The following is an 8,191-nucleotide window of genomic DNA, read 5'->3' as shown; positions in this document are numbered from 1 at the left end:
TGGAGAAATTTTTCTAATAAAAACATTTTTTATAACAATTTGTGGGGGCACAACCCACACATTTTTTTCTAATAAAAATAATTATTACCGTAAAATTTTGGGGAATTTTCATAATGGGGCCTTACCGCCTTAGGGAATGGCTTAACTAATCAGTCTAAAAGCCAGCACTTTTTATATACCATAAATCATAATATATTAAATCAATATAATTTTTTTTTTTTACCAGTATTGTTCTTAAGACAAAATCTAAGAGCACGTTTGGTAAACTGTAATAAGTACTGTAATGTAATAGTTATTCCTATGATTTAGCTATTCAATAGTTTGGTTATGTTTTTATTACAGGGAATAGTCATTCCTTATTAATAACTATTCTTCAAAATGAGGAATAGTTATTCCTCTCTAAAAGGGTTGTAATAGCTATTCCTTAGTAGATGTAATAATTTCTAACATTAATATATTTTCAAATAAATAAATTTTCCATATCTACCTAACAATTATGGAAATAAAAAATCATCAAAAAATAACTCATCTCTCTAAAATTTAAAATATATTATTTTCTAGAAAATATAATTGTACGAATGAAATATTTCCTAAAATAGATCATAAGTTTTATTCTAATATTACAACTCACAACCAAACTAATGAATATGTTTAGTTATTCCATTACAACACATTTTATTCCTGGTAATAAATATTACCATTCCCGTTGTAATTCACATTCAGTATACCAAACATACATTAAGTAAAACACCTTATACATAGTAAATTAAAATTCAAACACATTATCGTATTGACCAATAAAACACAAATAATATTTTATTTTATAGAAAAAAATATAAAAAATTTAATATAAAACAAGAACAATTAGTTCCTGATTGGTTTGAGAATCAATACACCCATATGTTTGAATTTGATTGGGTATATAATGAACTACACTTAAGGTATTGTACATAAATTTTACCCTTATTCTTGTATAAGTGATCCATTCTAATTAATTTAGTTACTAAGAACCCAAAATCGATCAAAAAAATTTTGGGGCTAATACTTAGATGTTGCTGTTCCTGTATCATTCTTTTTTTTTTTTTTTGGGTGAAAACTACCAGTATCGTTCTTAAATTGCAGTAATATTGCCCATAATCTAAAGGCGATAGGACAAAGGCAACAAGTGAATAGCCCTCCTGTTCAAAGCCATGGGTGGGTACCATTTTGCATTTAGTCTTGACGTCTGAATTCAGTTTTTTCACAATTAGGTCTATGGATTGGTGGTTGAATTCATAAAATATTATTGGCGTTGGATCCAAAATCAAATATATCATATTCTTGGTGGGCTCAAGTAATGTGTTTTATTTACTCAAAAAAAGAAAAGTAATGTGTTTTCTAACCAAAGATTTAAAAAAGAACAAAAGAGTAAATGTAATCACAATTCACGTTGATGGAAGATGCCTTCTATAACAGATTTGACTTATTCTATTTATGAAGATTATTTTTTAATGCCATAGCATGTGAAAAAGGTTCACAATTTTTCTGCACGAGCGCGATAAGCTTAGGAAAAAAAAATATACAAAATTATCGTGGTTAGAGCCATCGGCCATCTGAAAAATATAATAATGAAAGCATTCATGCTAAAGGTCCATTTGGCCTATTACGGCGGGCAGAAAACTGCCCCCTTATGAGATTACCATTCGGGTTTAGCTATAGGTGACAACATTTAGCAGTGGGCAATAAACGCCGTTATAGGGTTTATTAAACAACATACTCAACGCACCTTTTAGCAGCGGTTACGCTTTAACGGCGACCTATAAACGCTGCTATAGGGCTTTGATTATAACATAATTTTAAACCTTTAGCGACACTTTTGACCACCGCTATAGGTTTCATTTAAAAAAATAGAAAAATAAAAAACCAGTCCATTACAAACAACCTATAATAATTTTAGTTCTACTAAAACAATACTACAAATATAACTAATTAACAACCCCACAAATGTCTCGAAACTAACATTATATTAACACATAAATATATTATCAAATACATAACATTGTGTATAAGCATCATCAAAGTTCCAAGCTGATACCACAATCAAAGTTCCAACATGATTAAAAATATCCTTCAACACTTCCAAAAAATGCGGTAAAACTAGAAATTCAATGCAATACACACACTAAGTGACCCTATTGTAGCCAACTAGTTCAGCATAAAAGAAAAATATCCTATATAAGCATACCTCAGATTTCGTAGTCACCACCAAAAACAGTAAAATAACTTCTGTGGAAAATCAGTTGACTACTTGACTCCACCACCAGTTGACTCCTAATGTGAGCCTATTTATGTAAGATTTTTACAAATCAGTGAACTGCAAAGCACAAATAAGTATTACTTTTATAACCAAGTTTGCAACTTTATTCACAAAGCTACAATTTTGTAACATAAAACCAGCTTAGCAATCAAATTTATGGATATAACTAAGAGATCCTTACTTGTGTTTTCTCCTTTGAAGCACTATTCATCATAATCAAAACCTGTAATTACAATTTAGGAACTCAAAATTTCAACTTCATTTCCATAAACCTCTCAATTCAATAACAAACACTGAAACACACTCACACACATATATGTACAAGCATGCTACACCAAATAATATATACCTTCATAATGTTTGAACTACACTGTCAAGTTCATACAGACGACATATATCTATAATCTGCATAAAAATATATGCAACTTGAATCAATCACAAATATCTCCGTAAAATTATAGGACACTAAAATCCAAAAAACCTTACATTGAAAGGGGAATCAAATACCTTAAGCAGTACTTGATTATTTTGAACAGGTTGCTTGCTTAATAAAATCTAGCAAACCCATTCCCTGCTTTATGCATGATGCCAAATAAATTGGAGCTATCTGAAGACATAGGAGCATCAAACTTTATGAGGATTACTTGAGATGAGCACATACACTAGTTCAAATAAAAAACAAAAAAAAAGGCACCTAAGAAGAGATGGTGATAGACATGTTGATTAATAGCCAATCACAAGTCAACTTTTACAGTTGATACACACACATGCGTGCAAAAACTAAAATGATATGATATTTTACAAGGTGCAATCTAGAATATGTTAGTGAGGATTACTTGATATAAGCATATAGGAGCACGAAACTTTATGAGCATTACTTGAGATGAGAAAAACACACATTAGTTCAAATATCAAAAAGTGCCTAAGTAGAGATACTGATAGACCTGTTGATTAATAGCTAGGCACAAGTCAATTTCCAACAGTTCATATGCACACAAAAAGAAAAAGAACTTCATATTTTACAAGGCAGAGTCTAGAATAAGAAAGTGACCCGTAGAGATGGCACTAAAAATCTATTAACACTACTGAAAACAGGGTAGCACAAAGGCAATGATGGTTACAAATTATGTTATGATACAATTCAACAGGCAAACTAAGCAATAATACGGTTGAAGTCCAGGGGACATATAGAACAGAGATCTAAATATCTAGTGCGTGCCATTTAGTAGCATTCAGTTCCATCACTTTGAGCAACTGAATCAAAAAATAATTAATAAATTATAGATACTAAGCACGTATTCAGATGCATTTGCTCTTGGCAATGGATGAAGCATGATAACACTATTCACAAATCTTAATCCCAAGTCAGCCTCACAAACCCTCCACTTATAGGCCCTGTTTGTTTCAGCATAAACCTTTTGCACAAAATGTTCCACTTTAATGCGTTTGGGGTGCTTGAAAAGATTTTGGTTGACCACGGAAAAGCAATCAAAGAGTCAAGATAAGTCATCCAAGGAGGGGGGGAAAAAGTCCCTCAAAGATGGTCTTGTGTATTCCTCCTCCCCACCCCCCAATCTCCATTTTTGCCTAACCCCCCCTCTCTATGCCACCTCAATTTTTTTCCCAGATATCTCTGTCATTTTTTCTTTGGGTTTCTCTTAATATTTTTATTTTGCTATACATTTCTTGATTATTTTTCTTTCTTAAGTAACCGAGATATATTGAGATCTACAAATTTCTTGGTTATGCCTTATGTATGTATCTCTTCTTAAAATTAATTTTTAAGTTGATTTTTTACTTCTTTCATATTGATATTTAAGTAGTGAATAAAAGTTTTTATAATTATATTATCAAATCATTAAAAAAAAAAAAGATTTTCCATATGAAGAAAATGCCGGAAAATGTTTCCAAAGTATTACCAAACTCTAGTAGAAAAGAAAAAGGCTCTTAATAATTTTTTTGATTATACATAATTATATAATTGCCAATACAAATTTAGCTATAACAAAAATTGAAAAAATATTTCCTTTTAATCGGAGACTATCAAAAAAATCAGAAAATGTTACAAAATTTATATTAACTGCATTTAGTATTTCTTAGAGTTGCAACCAAATAGCGGAAAATAAGCAATTTTCCCTGAAATTTTTTTCAACTGAAAACTTGTTACGCTGAAACAAACAGAGCCTTAAGTAAATTTTTTGGAAGCCACTCAATTGAACCAAAAAAAATAAGTAATTCTATAATTACCCATACTGTGGTTCAGTCCAGTGACACAGATGGCCATTCCAAAAGAGCTCATTGAGGTCAATTTTCAATAATAAACATCTGTAAGGGAAAAGAAAAAAAAAAGCTCCTTAGGACATACTGTTTGCTGAGCATCTTTAATACCCTCGGCAGCAAAGGAAACTTAATCAAGATTGAATGTCTGATTGTACAGCATGTCCCGTTGTCCTTCATACCTGTGCAGAGGCTTAATAGATTGTATAAATCATGGAGAAAATAACAACATATGGTCCAAGCTGTATTGCAAACTCATATACACATTCCTTACAACAAAGTAAATTAATTTAGATATCACAGAGAAAGAGGCTAATCTTCACTTTAACCATCTTATTAAATTGATTATTGACAAACCCATGAAGAACTCTTTAGGGATGACTTTTCTGCATGAATGTCCTAAGCCTACCTCTAGGGAACTATCAATATACTAATGCAAGTCCAGCAAGATGTAGTAAGTTTTAATACTGAAAGGGAACCCATAGTGGCATTAACACTGGTAAAAGACACCAAGGTATTGACACTACAAAACATAGCAATGTCACATGTTGTATTGATTTATTAACGTCGAAAGATATCATGTAATTGAACCAATGGTATAGATAAATTCCAATAATGTGAAAGTAATTAAGGGAAAGTAATTATTATAGTCCTTGAAAAATTCATATCATTTCAATCTGGTCATTAAATCTTGAAAATTGCAACCAAGTACTTCAATAATTTAAAGCCAATGACATTATAGGTTTTTTTTTTTTTTTTTTTTGGTTGACATAGTTATGCCACATTGATAACAATCAAAGTGGCATATCCCATGTCCTCCAAAATTGCCTTGTTGATACTGTTCAAATCTGACTGACAAAGGGCAAAATTGCAACTTTCTAAACTTAAGGGACCAAATAGGAGGGATAAGTTGAAGACAAAATTTAAACTACACATACGCTTGGATCAACCAATTAGCATAAAATCGTGAAGCAATGAGTTATACCTTCAATGATAAACGAACCAAGACAAAAGATACTTATTCATCATTAAATTGAAAATGCATTTACTAAAGCAACACCAAAAAATTAGGAATTAATAACAGAAAAGATCTAGGATTCTGGATAATAAAATTTTCCAAGTAAAGATTCACTTGGACAAGTACCTCTGTTGTCTACAAGTTTTGAAACCCATGAACAATTGTAGCACCGGAACCAAGACAAAAGATACCGACAGCAGGTATCAAAGACCAAACAAATCTTTCCTTGGAATAGCCATAACTGTAATACAATTAAATAATAATTTCAGCACATAAATTAAACAAAAAGAATTAGAATTCGAATTTGGGTTTGGGTTTGGGTTTTCACTCTACATGTAAATGTGAAACCGTGCACATATGAGTGAAACTTTGAAACAGAAAACAAAAGTCACTGGCCGCTCCATGCAATAATGTTAGAGGCTGTGTTAAAAAATAAGCCATTGGAATTAATAACATAAAAGATGTTCATTACTGTGTTCACTATTCTAGTCTGTATAGAATTCTATCCAATTTGATCAATTATTGAACTCAAGTATTCTAGTTAAGTGTTTTTGCTTTAAAAAATAAAAAAAATAAAAAAGTGATGACCGGTTCTAGATGGAGATCTAAAGAAATATATGTAAAATTTTCGTGTAACATTGCAAAACTAATGACATGACAAAATGACCATCATTAATTTTATTCATATCAATGTAGTACTTCTATAAAAAATAAAAAAGCATGCAAATATAAATCTGAGACTAGACAATTTTATACATGTTACTGAATGTTGAAAATGGTGAAAATTTAAGATGTTGTTAGTGGTGGGCAAAGCAATTTCAAAGATGCAACTTGAGAGAGGAACACCCCAATGTTGATTATGAGCTCCTTTGACTTTTAGTCAAACCAAAACTCATTGGAAAGCAGGAAACTTGGAAACTAACACACACACACACACACACACAAATCAATTATTCAAAAAGCCACCATACCCAAATCTCCAAAGCCCATTAAATAATTTCAAGTAACTATACCAGTATAGCTCTCCTACCCTAACAACAAAAACCATATTATACAAAAGCAATCGAAAAAACTAAGAAAAAAAAACCCCAAAAAAAAAATCCCAGTTATTAAAAATTCAAAATTAACCTTAATCATTTCCTATAACAACAAAAAAGAATGAAAGTTGAAAAATTTGTAGAAAATTTTAGAGGAAAGAGGAAACCCTAACCTCTGAAAGGGACGTGGAAGTCAGGTCCGAAAGAGAAGGATTAAGCAGAGCCGTTGGATCTGGGATCACCAGAGGAAGAGGAATCACCGCCGTTGATGAAATGACGGGAGACAAGGGCCTGAACCTGGTTGGGCCTCCATGGAGTCGAAGACAGAGAAGAGAGCTTCCTTGCTGCAACCCTCAACATCTTCTTCGAACTTCGATTAGCTAGCTCCACAAAACCAGTGCCCACCGCTTTCGCTCAATGGGATGTAAAGAAAAACACAAGACAAACAAAAGAAAAACAAAAGGATTAGATTGCAAAAGGGGGCCAAACCTATTGGCGTCTTTTGAAGAGAGAAAAAAAAAATTTGGAGAGGGCGACAGCTCTGGAGGAAGAGAAAAGAATTTGGGGAAGGGGGCGGCTGGGAGAAAAGAAAAGACATATTTATATGATGCTATTGCTATAGTTTTAAAATCTGAAATAAGAGTTTTAAAAATTTAAATAAATTATACGCAAATTCAAGTTTTGAACTAGAGACCATTTGGGCAAAACACGTGCTGCACGTCACTAAGCTAGTGATGCGAGTACACAGTAAAGTTACATAATCAAATATATCTTTATTAATTATATATATTTTATTACTATTTAAATAAATATAATTTAAAATATATAATTATTATAATAAATATATATAAATTATAATAATTTATATTATAATATTTATAAATTATATATATTATAACAATTTATATAAATTATATATGTTTTTAATTTATATAAAATATATAAATTATTATAGTAAATAAATTACCATTTTTGACTAGCAATTACGATTTTGTCATGCATTTTGTAATTGTACATGAATCAATCAAGCACATCTATATATCTAAGTGAGTTAATAAGTGTAAAATATTAAAAATCTAATATTAATAAGATATGAAATAAAATTTAAAAACAAAAAACAATTACATATACTCAATAAAAATCACAACACAACTTTCTCAAAAATATATATATATATATATATCATACAACAAAAATTATCACAAGTTCTATCTTATTAAAAATTTAAAAAAAAAAAATGATCATAGCTATTATATATTGAATTTATATAAGAATTTTAATATGTGATTAACTACGTTTACTTTTCCCATTAAAAAAAAAAAAAACTACGTTTACTTTTCAAATAAATAATATAACTAATTGGATGGTCAGATTGAGAGAACATATATAGTCATATAAGTACACAACACATGTCCATCACATGTCATTCTTAGATTTGAAATCTAACCGATGGATTTGAAGAGTGTAATGAAATGTTCATTCTTGTAAGCATGAAAAATATATTAAGATAATGTAATCTAACGGTAGATTTATCAAAATTCACATCGAATTAAGAAATATAGG

General features: G+C 30.5%; 1 long non-coding RNA gene across 2 annotated transcripts; it reads right to left on the bottom strand.

Moving 5' to 3' along the window:
• Window positions 1-1,984: 1,984 nt before the first annotated feature.
• LOC115989278 lies at window positions 1,985-7,244 on the bottom strand. Of its 2 annotated transcripts, none has more exons than XR_004091860.1 (7): window positions 6,802-7,244; window positions 5,718-5,832; window positions 4,662-4,755; window positions 2,804-2,903; window positions 2,646-2,701; window positions 2,478-2,519; window positions 1,985-2,321 (listed from the first exon to the last, which is right to left on the bottom strand). It is a non-coding gene; the product is annotated as an uncharacterized LOC115989278 (long non-coding RNA). The 2 variants fall into 2 exon arrangements; XR_004091859.1 differs by having other exon boundaries at window positions 1,985-2,353; window positions 6,802-7,243.
• Window positions 7,245-8,191: the final 947 nt, after the last annotated feature.

This window comes from Quercus lobata, chromosome 5, assembly GCF_001633185.2.
Source record: "Quercus lobata isolate SW786 chromosome 5, ValleyOak3.0 Primary Assembly, whole genome shotgun sequence".
Lineage (NCBI taxonomy): Eukaryota > Viridiplantae > Streptophyta > Magnoliopsida > Fagales > Fagaceae > Quercus > Quercus lobata.
This window is presented reverse-complemented; position numbering and strand designations above follow the sequence as displayed.